The sequence below is a fragment of the Pteropus medius genome, unplaced genomic scaffold (genome assembly GCF_902729225.1).
Source record: "Pteropus medius unplaced genomic scaffold, Ma_sr-lr_union100, whole genome shotgun sequence".
Taxonomy (NCBI): domain Eukaryota; kingdom Metazoa; phylum Chordata; class Mammalia; order Chiroptera; family Pteropodidae; genus Pteropus; species Pteropus medius.
In genome coordinates, this window is record NW_024349798.1 from 17647935 (window position 1) to 17664591 (window position 16657).

The following is a 16657-nucleotide window of genomic DNA, read 5'->3' on the forward strand; positions in this document are numbered from 1 at the left end:
ATACTGTTAATTGACTTCTCAAAAGAAACTTCACAGGCCAGAGGGGATGACAAAATATTCAAAGTGATGAAAAGCAAGGACTGACAACCAGACAATCTACCCAGCAAGGCTATCATTTAAAATCAAAAGACAGAGAGCTTTCCAGAGACCACAAAACTAGTACTATAGGAAATGTTAGAAAGACTTCTTTAAGAAGAAGAAGATGGAGGGGGAGGAGTTCATAAATATGAATAACAACATGGCAAAATCAATAATCACTTTAAATGTAAATGAATTAAATGCTCTAATCAAAAGACATAAGGTGTCTGAATGGATAAGAAAACAAGACCGTTACATAGGCTGTCTACAGGGCACCTACTTCAAATCAAAAGACATACAGACTGAAAGGGATGAAAAAAAGTATTTCAAGTGACAAAAAAGTCGGAGGTATCAATACTTAGACAAAGTAGATTTTAAACAAAAGCTATAATAAGACAAAAAAGGATATTACATAATAAAAAATGGATCAGTACAACAAGAAGATAATAAACTCTAAACATTTGTGGACCGAACTTGGAGCACCTAAATATATATAGCAAATATGAACCAACATAAAGGAGATCAAAAGTAGTAGAGTCATAGTAGGGGACTTAAACATCTCATTGACACCAATGGACAGATCTTATAGAAAGAAAATTAACAAGGAAAGAGCTGCCTTAAGTGACACACTACATCGGATTAATTTAATTGATATTTTCAAAGCCCTTCACACAAAAGCAGCAGAATGTACATTCTTTTCAAGTGCACATGAAACATTTCCCAAGATCACATATTAGACCACGAAACAAATCTCAATAAATTTAAGAAGTTTGAAGTCATATGAAGCTTTTTCTCTGACCACAGTGGTATTAAATTGGCAATCAAGCACAAGAAAAAAAACCCCCCACAAACACAGGGAGGCTAAATAACATGCAACTAAACAATGAATGGGTTGGCAAAGAGATCAAAGAAGAAATCGAAACATACTTTGAGACAAATGAAAACACATTGACTCAGGATCTATGGGACACAGCCGAAGTGGTCCTGGAAAGGAGGAACCTCCCAATATTATTTCATGAGGCCACAATCACCCTGACAAAAACCAAAGACTCTGTAAAAAAAAAAAAAAAAAAAGAAAGAAAAAGTTACATGCTGACAGCCATGATGAATAGATGCAAAATCCTCAACAAAATGTTAGCAAACTGAATTCAGCAATACTTTAAAAGATCAGTTACACCATGATCAAGTGAGATTGATTCCTTGGAAGCAAGGTTGTTTCAATATTTCCAAATCAAAAAACATGATACGCCACATGAAGAAAATGAAAGATAAAACATCATATGATCATATGAATAGATTCAGAAAAGTGTTCAACAAATTCAGCATAAATTTATAATAAAACCTCTCAGCAAAGTGGGGATAGAGGAAACACACCTCAACATAATAAAGGCCATATATGACAAACCCACAGCTAACACTATATTCAATAGTGAATATCTAAAACTTTAATACCAGGAAGAAGACAATTCTACTTTCATCATTTTTATTGAACAAGGTATTAGAAGTCCTAGCCACAGCAATCGCAAGAGGAAAAGAAAGAAAAGACATCCAGATAGGAAAGGAAGAAGTAAATCTGTCATTATTTGCAGTCGACATGATTATATGAAGAACCTTAAAGATTTCATGAAAAAAACTATAAGAACTGATAAATGTATTCATTAAAGTAGTAGGATACGAAATTAGTATTCAGAAACTGGTTGCATTGTTATGCACCAATAGCAATCTATCATTAAGAGAAATTAAGAAAATTCCATTTACATTTTATCAAAAAATTAAATACTTTGGAATAAATTTAACCCGAACTCGGAAAATTACAAGCCACTGAGGAAAGAAATTGAAGAAGATGCAGAAAATGAAAACACATACCACGCTCATGGAAAGAAAAAACATTGTTAAAATGTCCATACTACCCAAAGCAATCTATACATTCAGTGTAATTCCTATGAACATAGCAATGGCATTTTTCAAAGAACTCAAAGAAATAGTCCTAAAATTTATATGGAGCCACAAGAGACCCCGAATAGCCACAGCCATCTTAAGAAAGAAGTACAAAGTTGGAGGTAACAAATACGTACTATCAAATTATACTACAAGGCTATAATAATCAAAACAACATGGTAGCATAAAAGCAAACAGATCAATAGAACAGAATAGAGAGTCCAGTAGTAAACTCGTGCCTAAATAGTCACTTAATTTATGACAAATGAGAAGAAATACACAATAAGGTAAAAACGGTCTCTTCAATAAATGGTGTTGAGAAAACTGAACAGGTATAAAGAAATAAAACTAGATCACCTTCTTACACCATATACATAAATAAGCTCAAAAATGGATTAAGGACTTAAAGGTAAGACCAAAACCCATAAAATTTCTAGAAGAAAACATAGGCAGTAAACTCTCTGGCATTGCTCCTAACTAATATTTTTTCTGATATGTCACCTCAGGCAAAAGAAAAAAAAAATAGAACAAGTGGGATCACATCAAACTAAAAAGTTCTTGCACAGTGAAGGAAACCAACAAAATGGAAAGGCAGTCTACTGAATGGGTGAATATATTTGTCAATGATAAATCTGATAAGGGGTCAATATTTAAAATTTATAAATAACTCATACAAGTAATCACCAAAATATCTCACTAACTCACTAAATTCAATTAAAGATGGGCAGAGGACATAAATAAGCATTTTTCCAATGAGGGCATACAGATGGCCAAGAGACATGAAAAGATGCTCAACATTACTAATCAGAGAAATATAAATTAAAACCGCAATGAGTTATCACCTTACACCTTTCAGAATGGCTATCAATAAAAAATAAAAAACAAAAAAACAAAAAAAAACAGCAAATGTTGGCAAGGATGTGGAAAAGAGGGAACTTTTGTGCACTGTTGGTGAGATCGCAAATTGGTACAGCCACTATGGAAAACAATAGGGAAGTTTCTGGAAAAAAAATAAGACTACTGTTGACCCAGAAATTGCACTTCTGGGTATTTATTTTAAGAAAACCTAAACTAATCTGAAAAGACATATTCACTCCTAAATGCCCATCAATAGACAATTGGAAAAAGTTGTGGTACATATGTACAATGGAATATTACTCAGCCATTACAAAAATTCAGTCTTATATTTGCAACGACATGGAGGACCTAGAGTGTATTATGCTAAGTGAAATAAGTGAGACAGAGAGAGTAGATCTTCTGTGTTCTTACTACAGCAAAAAAAAAAACACAAAAAACACACAAAAACAAAAACAAACAAACAAACAAAACATAAAAACCTTTTAGGGACAGAAAATGATACTCCAAGCATATTGACATTCTGAGGAAAGTAAGTGTAGTTGTATTTATACCTGACAAAACAGATTTGAAGTTAAAAAATAACAAAAGAAAAATATGGGCATTTTATAATGATAAGACAATAAGAAGACATAATCCTTATCAATATACATGCACTCAACCTGGGAGCAGCAAAAAATGTAAAGCACTGCCAATAGAAAAAAGAACTGACAAAAACACAATTATAATAGGAGACGAAATACCTCATTGACAATTAAGGATAGAACATCCAGACAGAAAATCAACAAGGAAATATAAACCTTAAATAACACACTAGACCAATCGGATATAATCAACATTTACAGAGCCTTTTATCCCAAAACACCATATTACACATTCTTTAGTGCACATGGCACATTCTAAAGGATAGACCATGTGTTGGGACACAAAACTAGCTCCAGCAATTTTAAAAAGATTGAATTCATACTAAGCATATTCTCCAACCATAATGTTTGAAACTGGAAATTAACTGCAAAAAGAAAGCAAGAGAAACCACAAGTATGCAGAGATTAAACAACATGAAACTAAATAACAACTGGTCAGAAAAGAAAGAAAAGAAATGATCAAAAGATTCAGGAGACAAATGAGAATGACAAAACGACATATCAAAACTTTTGGGATACAGCGAACGGTAATAAGAGAGAAGTTTGTAGCGTTGCAGGCCTAACTTAAGAAACCAGAAAAATCTCAAACAGTTTAACATTTCACTTTAAAGACTAGAAAAAGAACAAATGAAACCAAAAGTTAGTAGAGAAATGGAAATAATAAAATTAAGAGAGTTATGTGGAATCGAGAACAAAAAACAACAGAAAAAATGCAGTAAAGAGCTTCTTTAAAAAGAAAATTAGAAAGCCTCTGGCTAGGCTCACTAAGAAAAAAAGAGAAAACACAATTACAAAATCAGCAATGAAAGAAATTACAAGGACCACCTCAGAAATAAAAAAGACTATGCAAGAATACTACAAAAGGCTATATGCCACCAAATTTAATTACCTGGAAGAAAAGGCATCTAAATTGGGAATGAAAAATTAAAATTGTCACTTTTTGCAAATGACATAATTCCTTTTTTTAAAATTAATTTATTTTATGGTGACATAATTCTTTATATAGAAAACTCAAAAGACTCCACCAAAAAGCTAACAAAAGCAATAAAATAAAGTTGCAGGATTTGTACGAATCAATGTATAAACATTCATTGCATTCCTATATACTACAATTAAAATTCAGAAAAAGAAATTTAAAAAATAATTCTATTTGCAGTTACAACAAATAGAATAAATTAGCAAGGAATAAAGTTAACAAAGGATGTGAGGGACCCATACACTAAAAACTAGAAGACCTCATTGAAAGAAACTAAAGAGGACACTAAAATGAAAAGATATTCTGTATTCATGATTGGAAGAATTAACGGTTGAAACGGCCATATTACCCAAATTAACATACAGGTTTAATGCAATCTCCATCAAAACCCCAATGGCATTTCTCAAAGAAATAAACAAAAATTCATAAAATTTGTGTGGAACCACAAAAGACCCCGAATAGCCAAAGTGATCCTGAGGAAAAAGGATAAGGCTGGAGGTATCACTCTGCCTGACTTCAGATTATATTACAAATTGACAGTAATCAAAACAGCACGTTATCCGCAGGGAAAAACAAACAAACAAACAAAACAGGCACACAGACCAATGGAACAGAATTGAGAGCCCACAAATAAACCCACATGTACGTGGGCAAGTAATTTTCAAAAAAAGCTAATGACATGCAATGAAGAAAAGAAAACCTTTAATAAATGGTGCTGGGAAAGTTGAAAAGTCACATGCAAAAGAATGAAACTGCTATTTGTCACCATACACCAAAATTAACTCAAAATTGATCAAAGACCAAAATATAAGACCTTAAACAAATACACTGAAGAAAACATAAGTACTAAACTCATGGACCTTGATCTCAGGGGGGATTTTATCAATTTGACCTTAAAGGCAAGAGAAGTAAAAGCAAAAATAAATAAGTGGAGCTATATCAATCTACAAAGCTTCTGCACAGCAAAAGTAATCACCAACAAAATAAAAAGGCAACCAACCAAATAGGAAAAGCTATTTGCAAATGATACCTTTGATAAGGGGCTAATATTCCAAATATATAAAGAACTTATACAACTGAACAACAAAAAAACAATCCAATTAAATTGGGCAGAGGACCTGAGCAAATATTTCTCCCAAGAGGACATGCAAATAGCCACCATATATGTGAAAAGATGCTGAACTTCACTAGTTATAAAGGACATACAAATGAAAACCACAGTGAATACTACCTCATACATGTTAAAATGGCAATCATCAACAAGACAAGAAATAATGTGTTGAAGAGGTTGTGAAGAAAAAAGAACCCTCATACACTGCTGCTGGGAATGTAAGTTGATACAGTCACTGTGGAAAACAGTGTGGAGGTTCCTTGAAAATTTAAGAATAGAGCTACCTTGAGATTATCATGCTAAGCAAAATAAGTCAGAATAGTCGAGAACCATGATTTCACTCATGTGGGATATAAAACTGAAAGCAACAGATGAACAAGACAAACACAGACTCATGGACACAGACAACAGTTTAGTGGTTACCAGAGGGAAGGGAGGGAGAAGGGGAGATAGAGGGAAAGGTGTCAAATATATGGTGACGGAAGGAGATTTGACTTTGGTCAGGGAACACACAATGCAATATACTTATGATGTATTCTTGAATTGCACATTTAAAACCTACGTAATTTTATTAATCAATGTCACCCCAATAAATTTCATAAAGAAAAAAAGAATAGAGCTACCTTTGACCTGTGTATCTACCCAAAAAACTTGAAAACATTTATCTATCAAAATATATGCACCCTGATGTTTATTGGAGCATTTTTCACAGTGGCCAAGATTGGAAACAACTGAAGTGTCCCTTGATAAATGGTTGGATAAAGAAGATGTACATATACACAATGGAATATTATTCAGCCATAAAAAGATGAAATACTGCCATTTGCAACTTGGATGTATCTTGAGATTATCATGGTAAGCTAAATAAGTCAGACAAAAAAGGTTGAGAACTGTTCGACTTAACTCATGAGGGGTATGAAACTGAAAGCAGCAAACGAACAAGACAAACGCACAAATAAAAACTTACAGACACAGACAACAGTGGTGGTTAACAAGGGGAAGTGTGTTGGGGAGGCTGAAGAGGGTAAAGGGGGTCAAGTATATGGTGACAGAAGGAAACGAAACTTTGGGCGGTGAATGCACAATGCACTATGCAGATGATGTATTTAATATCGTACACTGGAAACAATTTTATTGACTTATGTCACCCCAATATATTTAATCTTAAAAAAAGATCCTTTCAAGAGGATGATAAGACAAGTTAGACACTAGAAGGAAATGTATAAAATCCATGAGTCTATTCTGATATAAATGAAAGAGAAAGAAGGGGGAAAAAAGGAGAAAGAAAGGAAGGAAAAAATGAAGAAAAAGGAAAGGGATGGAGGGAGAAGGAAAGGAGAAAGGAGAAAGAGGGAATAGTGGGAGAGAGGCAGGGATAGACAAGCTCCTGTGTGGGAGAATTCTAAATACTTTATGTAGATACCCTGCCCCTCAGGAAGGTGGAGCTGGAACTCCCTCCTGCCTTGAGTGTGGGCTGCACTAAGTGACTTGCCCCTGAAAAGCAGGGTATGGAAATGGGGCAGGAGGAATAAGTTTGCAACAGAGAAACATGGCAAACACCATCTCAGCCAAGTCACCGAGACTAACATCATCAGCAACAAGTCACATAGAAATCCTGTATCGCTCACACGACATGATGATAAGGGCACTTTACCTCTGCAATCTTCCTCCCCCAAACCTGTAATGTTAGTCTAACTCTGAGCAAAAATATCAGACCAGCACAAATCTAGGGATATTCTACCAAATACTGATTAGCGCCACTCTGCCAGGGCTGATGAAAACAGTCTCAGAAACTCTCAGAGGCCAGAGGAACCTAAGAAGACATATTGATGAATAGGATCTGGTCTCCTGAAAGGGATCCCGAAGAGAAAAAGGACATTAGGGGAAAATGAGTGAAATCCGAATAAAGCACAGGATTTAGTTAATATTATTGAACAAATATGGATTCTTTCATTGTACTGAAAACCAGTGTTGGTTCATTTAAAACCAAACTCACTGGATGTTAGTCCCACAAATTCATTCTTTGATTATCCACCAATCTTGCATCTAGACAAATTAACACTTTTATGTGTGGCCGCAGCAATGTCTACATGCTTTTCTTGCTGGGCTATCTCACATATCATAATCTGTTTTTAATTAATCAGTTTTCCTTATTTTACCAGGCTTTAGTGCATTTACTTTTTTATCATTGTGAATTCCCAGCACATAGTATGGCATTTGTTGATTTTAATGAAATTTGATTTAATTAATAGTGTAAATCAGTGCGCACCAAGAATAAGATAGTTTCCCGGGCTAGGGAACAAAGGGAGAATAAGAAGCGAAACCTTGTGCTTCCATAGTTTAAAATCTCATCATTAACTGTGAGAGTGGTAAAGATGAATAAAAGGACAATGTAGGTATGATAAGCCTAAAGGGAAATATATGTCATAATTAACTAAATAAATATGTTGATATTCACTGAGGAAATAAAGGAAATTTCACTGTGGAGGCATGACTTAAATCTGACCCTGAGGAAGGATAATTTAGCTAAGAATCTGAAATAAAGAAGGTAATTCTAGACCAAGGAAATAGGTCTAGAGAGTGAGTCCTGGGGACAGGGAGGAAGAAAATGAGACAACAGTCAATAACTTGCCTAATCATTATATGAGATTAATGATTAAACGTCAAAATTCCAAGTTTGTCCTCTGGGGAAATTATGGTGGTGCTGACCAAAACAACCAAAAGAAAAATCAGAGCTTGTTTTGAAAACCTCTAATTATATCCTGGGGAGAAGATTCCTCTAGGACACCACACCTGGGTGCCTTAGCCCTTAATGGGAAGCTGGCGGGGCTGAGCCATGGTGCAGCATCACTCAGGCTGACCGACCACTCACCTGGACTCACAGCACTGGGGATTAGGGTGATCCCAGCCCTGCTCACAATCCGGCAGGCTGAGGCAGGACAACCTAGCGAGACCCACTCAGTTATGCCCTTCCTACTCAAATTGTCTACTCTTACTTCCTTAACAGCACCCCCCGGTACCAATGTTCAGAAGGAATTCTAAATATTTTACACTTTCTAAGAAATTATAGTGACTGAACACAAATTATAAGGTAAGCATCTGGACAGGGAAGTCATCCAACTTTTCCAGATTGTGGAAATCCACTCAATGTCAACTCTATAGGTTGTCCGTCAGTAGTGTTTGTGAGGCTCAGTCTTGGTAAACAGGGACTTTACTCAGCAGTCAGAAAGCGTTATTTATCCGTGCGACCTGGCAGGTCGTGTACACTTTTCCAGATATCGTTGCTCAAGTGGATATCACCATACCCAGCCTCCTCCTATAAATCCCAATGATGTAAAATGCTGGAAAGTGCTTTGAAGCTAGTAAGGAGCCATCGGGCAAAATAAAGTAATGCCTTTAGGGAGGGAAATGATTTGTGCGTGTGTGTGCTAAAAGCATCTAGTATGGTCCAGGCACGAGATTCAGAGTCCAAGAGTTGGGTTCTAGCCCTCAGCTTATTGTGCGTGTAACCCATTTTGACCAGAGGCAACATGCTAGATGGAGAGAGAGAGAAAAGGTGAAACTGAGCAAACACAGTTCTTTCCATGGTAAACGTCACGGTGTAAAGAGTAAAACAGATGCTAACACATGTAAGCACTAACGGTGATGAAATTTAGGTTTCTATTTGGGCTGTGATGAGTAGATTTGGAATGAGAGTTTATAAGAACAGAACCTCACCAAATCTGGTGATGCTCCGAAGCTTCAGAATTCACTCAAATCACAGAGCCCCAATATCCTTCTGTGCAAAGTTAGAGAATTTTCAATGTCTGGTCATTTTGAAATCTTGGTTTCTCACCATCTAATGACACCAGGTCAGTTATAGAAACCCACTGACTGCTCCGAGACTCACTTTAACGTGGCAGACAGTAAGGTATGTGCTGGCCAATTTTGCTATTAAAATGGACTTTTTTCTTATCTTAAAGTATCTCCACCTCGAAATCAGGCTAACTCATCAAGTCAATCAAATACCCAGTGATATGAGGCAGAACTGATGAGAATGTGATCTTTTGGTCTGACAGTGATCAACACAGCCTTCTCAGATGAAAGCTGGTTATGTAGATAGGTGCCTACTATTGACTGTGCCAACCACAGAGTTCTGCCAGTTCTTCACAGGAAGTTTGAGGCTCGTAGTGGGTGAGCAAAGGGAGAACAGACTTAGAGTTTTTGTTGTTATCACAATGTCTGCATTCCAAACTGATCACTATGTTTGGTGAACAAATCTAAGTCAAGTGTCTAGATGGAAGCAGTGAGTTGAAGTCAATATGCACAGGAATTAGAATAGTAATCAATAACCTAATATTAGAGCCAACTCTTTTTAAGGATGGGGTACTGGGTGGAAGGGCAACAGATTCTTTTACACTCTCCGTAAAAAGCAAATGAAACTTGTATCTTGCTGTTCATGTTAACATACCTATACACACACATCAGAGGAGAGGGATAGCCTAACAATGTAGAAATGATATTTTCAATAATTTCATTAACAAATGAATGTCAAAGATTGTCAAGAAGGTAAAGGAATAGGATATTGGAGTATTTTATTCTACTACTAGTTTGTTAGCATGTTTTTTAAATCAGGATTTAGAGAAAATTATGTCAAGGTTTTGTAACTAATACAGAAGGTATAATTTTTGTCTATAATCTGTTGTAATGTTTGTAAACATCTCTAACTTTAAGAATATTCTAGTGTTAATTTTACCTTAAATTAAATGCAAATATTTATGGATATTTTTTATATACTGTTAGAATCAATTCACTCTTTTTTTTTTTTTAAGAATTTTTGGGACTATTCTCATGAGTAAAATTTGCTTACGTTTGTTTGCCCTATTCATACTTTTTTTTTAGATTAGATTTTTGTAACGAGGCCATATGAGTCCTATAGGATCAGATGGGTGTGTATCCCCTTGTTGTAAAGTCAGCAAGAGTTTGTGTAGATGTTTACATGGTTGTACAAATATCAGGGAGGAGGGTGGCATACAGCAAGAAAAGCCTAAGAAGGAAAAAATTGGTAAGCCTGAGGGAAAAAAGTCTAGCGTTTTCTCTGTGCCCACCATGCACACAACTACTGTTGCTAGTGGTTAAAGACAGTATACATTTTGCAGGAGCAGGAACCTACAAGGCCATGTAGAATGAAAAAATTTACTGTAGACCATGTAAATACAATGAGTTTTCCCCCTGGACAGAATAGGACCAATTTCAAGAAAAGCTTAAATAATCATTAATGTGTATAACACAAAGCACATTCCTAATGATAATTTCTCCTTAAATTATGATTCCCAGAGCCAGAATGTTTGGGTAAAGCAGGAGTAGTTTTTTAAATTTTTATTTTAAAATTAGTGTTAATATATGATATTATTTTATGTTAGTTTCCGATATACAGCACAGTAATTAGACATTTATGTAATTTATATAATTTGTGAAGTAATTTCTCTGATTGGTGTAGACCCACCTGCCACTATACTTAGTTGTTCCAATGTTATCGACTATATCCCTTATGCTGTACTTCGCATCCCTGTGACTATTTGATAACTACCAATTTGTACTTCTTCGGCCCTTCACCTTTTCTACCCATCCCCTCTCCCATTTGGCAATTATCAGCTCCTCCTCTGTATCTGAGTCCGTTTCCATTTTGTTTCTTAGTTTATTTTGTTCTTTAAATTTAAATTATAAGTGAAATCATATGGTATTTGCCTTTTTCTGATTTATTTCACTTAGCATAATACATTCCCGGTCCATCCATGTTGTCATAAATGGTAAGATTTCATTTCTTGAAATATTCCATCGAATATATGTACCACATATTCTTTATCCAATTGTCTATTGATGGGCACTTAAATTGTTTCCATATCTTAACTATTGTAAATACCCCTTTAGTAAACATACGGTGTATATATCTTTTTGATTTATTGTTCTCATTTTCTTAAAATAAAAACCAGAAGTGGAATTTTTGGGTCATAAAGTAGTCCTATTTTTAATTTTTTGAGAAACCTCCAAACTTTTTCATATCGGCTGCACCAATTTGCCATCCCACCAACAGTGCACAATGGTTCCTTTTTCTCCACATTTTCACCAACACTTGTTTATTGATGACAGGTGTGAGGTGATATCTTATTGTGGTTTTAATTTGCATTTCTCTGTTGATTAGTGATGCTGAGCATCTTTTAATATGTCTATTGACCATCTGTATATCCTCATTAGGGAAATGCCTATTTAGGTTCTTTGCCCAGTTTTTTAAATTGGATCGTTTGTGGGTTTTTTGTTTGTTTGTTTGTTTGTTTGTTTGTTTGTTTGGTGTTGAGTGATTTGGGTTCTTTATAAATATCGAATATTAACCCCTTATCAGATGTATCACTGGCTAGTATCTTTTCCCACTCAGTATATTGTCTTTTCACTTTGTTGGTGGTTTCCTTTGATAAAAACTTTTTAGTTCATATATTCTCATTTGTATATTTTTCCCTTTGTTTCCTTTGCCTGAGGAGATATATCAGAAAAATACATTAGTAACAGCAATGTCAGAGAATTTGCTGCCTATTCTTCTAGGAGTTTTATGGATTCGGGTCTTACTTTTCATCCTTTATCCATTTTGAGTTTATTTCCATATATGGTGTAAGAAAGTGATTTAGTTTCATTATTTGCAGGTATTTGTCCTGTTTTCTCAACACCATTTATTGAAGAGACTGTCTTTACCCTCTTGATTCTCCTTGACACCTTTGTAATAGATAACATGACCATATAAGTGTAGGTTTGTTTCTGGGCTCCCTATTCTGTTCCATTGATCAATGTATCTGTTTTTATGGCAGTGCCATGCTGTTTAGGTTAACATATAGCCTTGTAGTATAGTTTGATACCAGGTAGCATGATACCTCCAGCTTTGTACTTTCTCATGATTGAATGGCTACTCAAGGTCATTTATGGTTCCATATAAATTTTGAAATTATTTGTTATATGATTCTGAAAAAATGCCATTGTTATTTTGATAAGGATTTCATTGAATGTATAGGTTGCTTTGGGTAGTATGGACATTTTAATGATGTTAATTCTTCCTCTCCGTAATCATAGTATAGGGCTTCTATTAATTTGTGTCTTTTTAACTTAATTTTTAAATGGCTTATAATTTTATAAGTACACTTCTTTTACCTCCTTAATTAAATTAAAAAATAATTTTTGGTACAATTTTACATGGAATTATTTTCTTAATTTCTCTTTCTGATAGTTCATTATTGGTATATAGAAATGCAATTGAATTCTGAATATTGATTTTGTTTCTCGTTACTTTCCTAAAGGCATTTATCATTTCTAACAGTCTTTTTGTGGAACCTTTAGGTTTCTACATACATAGTATTATGTCATCTGCAAATAATGACAGTTTTACTTCTTCCTTTCCAATTTAGATGCCTTTTGTTTCTTTTGATTTTCTGATTGCTGTGGCTAGAACGGTTTTTAAATTAAATGTATTGGGGTAACCACCTCTACCTTTAGCTACCTCCCCTCCCCCTTCCCTCTAGAAATCACTAAACTGTTGTCTATGTCCATGAGTCTCTATCTGTTTGTCATGTTCATTATTTTGCTTTCAGTTTTATATCTCACATATAAGTGAAATCATATAGTCTCGACATTTTTCCTAACTTAGTTCAATCAGTGTGATACTCTCAAGATCCATCCATGTTGTCGCAAATGGCAGGATTTCATCTTTTCTTATGGCTGAGTAATATTTCATTGTCTATATGTACCACATTTAAAAATACTATGTTAAATAAAAGTAGTAAATGTGGGCATCCTTTTCTTTTTCCTCATCCTAAGGAAAACAATTTTAGTTTTTCCCCATTTAGTATGATGTTAGCTGTGTGTTTGTCATATACGATCTTTATTTTGTTGAGATATGTTTTCTTTTTTCCAATTTGTAAATGTTTTTTAATCATAAAAAGATGCTAGATTTGTCAAATGCTTTTTCTGCATCTATTGAGATCATGTGGTTTTATCTTACAATTTGTTAATGCAGTGTATCATATTTATTGGTTTTTGAATATTGAACCACACTTACATTCCAAGAATAATTCCAGTTTGACCATGATGTGTGATAGTTTTAATGTATTGCTAATTTAGTTCGCTAATATTTTGTTGATGATTTTTGCATCTATGTTCATCATGGATATTGGCCTATAATTTTCTTTTTTTGTAATATCTTTGTCTGGTTTTGGAATCTGGGTAATGATCTCGTAACATGGGTGTGGGAGCCTTCCATTTTCTTTAATTTTTTAAAATAGTTTGAGTGAATAGATGTTAATTGCTCTCTGAATGTTTGGTAAAGTTCACCTGTGAAGCCATCTGGTCCAGGGAGATTTTTGATTACTGATTTGATTTTGTTAGCAGTAATCAGTTGGTTCAGATATTCTGTTTCTACTTGACTCAGTCTTGCAAGATTTTATGTTTCTAGAAATTTATCCTTTTTTTTTTTCTAGATTGTCCAATTTGTTGGCATACATTGCTTGTGGTATTTTCTTATAATCCTTTGTATTTCCGTAGAGTCAGTTGTCACTTATCCTCTTTCACTTCTGATTTTATTTATTTGGATTCTCTTTTTTTCTTGATGAATATGTAAGACCTGAAACAATAAATTGCACAGAAGAAAACATAGGTACTAAACTCATGGATTTTATGAATTCGACTTCAAAGGCAAGGGAAGTAAAAGCAAAAATAAATGAATGGAACTATATCAATCTAAAAAGCTTCTGCACAGCAAAAGAAAACATCAACAAAATAAAAAGGCAACCAACTGAATGGAAAATAATATTTTCAAGTGACGCCTTTGATAGGGGGTTAATATCCAAAATATTAAAGAACGTATACAACTCAAAGAAAAACAATCTAATTAAAAATGGGCAGAGGACCTGAGCAGACATTTTTTCCCAAAAAGATATACAAGTATCCAACAGACATATGAAAAGATATTCCATTTCACTAATTATAAAGAAAATGCAAATCAAAACCACAAAGAAATACCACCTCACACCTGTTAGGATGGCTATTATTAACAGGACAAAAAATAATAAGTGCTACAGAGGTTCTAAAAAAAATGGAACCCTCATATATTGCTAGTGGGAATGTAAGTTGGTACAGTCACTATGGAAAACAGTAAGGAGTTTTCTCAGACGATTATGAATAGAGCTGCAATTTGACACAGCAATCGCACTTCAGGGTAGTTACCTGAAAAATTAAAACATTTAAATTTTTTCCATAAAGAAATATACACCTTGATGTTCATTGCAGCATTATTCACAGTGGCCAAGACTAGAAACTACCAAAGTGTCTTTGATAGATGATGGGTAAAGAAGATGTGGTACATACATACAATGGAATATTACTCAGTCATAAGATAAAATATTGCCATTTGCGACAACATGGATGGATCTTGAGATTATCATGCTAAGCGAAATAAGGCAGACAGAAAAAGTTGAGAACCATATAATTTTCCTTTTATGTGGGATATAAAACTGAAAGCGACAAACGAACATGACAAACAGACTCGTGGATGTGGAAATAATTTAGTGGTTACCAGAGGTAAGGGAGGAGGTAGATAAGGATGAAGGGAGTCAAATATACGGTGATGGAAAGAGAGTTGACTTTGGGTGGTGAACACACAATGCAATATACATATTTTGAATCCTACACTTGAAACCTATGTGCTTTTATTAACCAACGTCATCTCAATACATTTAATAAAAAATTTAAAAAGTTTATCGATTTGTTTATCTTTTCAAAGAATTAGCTCTTGGATTCCATGATATTGTACAGTTTTTTAAAAAAATCATATTTTGTTAATTTCACACTAATCTTTATTATATTCTTCTACTCACTTTGGGCTTTGTGTGCTGTTGCTGGGTTTTCTTTTTTCTTTTTTTTAGTTCCTTTAAGTGTAAGGTTAGATTGCTTATTTGAATTTTTTCTTGTTTCTTGAGGTAGGCCTATATTGCTATGAATTTTTCTTTTAGAACTGCTTTAATTGTTTCATTTGTATATTTTTGTTATTGTTCTTATTTATTTCATATTCTGATTTCTACCAAGTTTAAAATGCAATAGTCTTAGATGAGAAACATAGTATTTTAAATTCATAGAGGGGCATGTTATCATGGAGAAACACAATTAGGAGTGTTGCATGAAAGTGTTGCATAAATCATTACATAAAGTGAAAGGAACATAGGGTGGAGGCCGTATGTAATTTGCCTAATGCCCACTTTTTAGTGTGTTTCTCACAGTGGGCATCTAGCTACTAGGTGACCTTCTCATGTGGTTTCTCCGCTTTTAGTAATCTCTGTTCTTTGCAGGCTTTAATTGTTTTAAATTTGTTAGTCTTTTCCTTTGTTAAATAATAATATCATTGCATATAAGTACCATATTTATGATTATTTATTGAGATATTATTTCTGGCACATACTTTGTTTCTTCAGATGTAAGCATATTTATCAATCATTTGTAGAAAAAAATGTTTTGACTTTTTAAATGTTTTGTTTAAATTGAGCTGATCTTATTTAACTTTTTATTAGTTCATAAACTTAAAAAAGTAATATATATGTACTCGTGGAAGTGAAAGTTGATTATTTTAAATTGCTAATATTGTTTTTTTTAAGTTTTATTTTATTATTAGATTCAAGCATTCAGTACATTGATTAGACATTTATACAGTTTATAAAACGATTCCACTAATTGCTCTTTCTCTCCTCCGGTTCTCCACCTTGCCATTACATTAATGCTAACCGCATTCTCTATGCCATGCTCCCCATCCCCTCAACTATTTATCAACTACTAATTTGTACTTCTTTAACCATTCACTCCATTCTTTCAAACTCCCAACACTCCTCCCCTCTAGCTTTCACCAGATTGTCCTCTATATTTGTGAGTCTGGTTTTGATTAGTTTGTTCTTTTTGTTCCTTAGATTCCACATATAGGTGAAATCATATGGTATTTATCTTTCTCTGTCTGACTTATTTCACTCATATTTTGAATCATCCTGTTTTTACTTT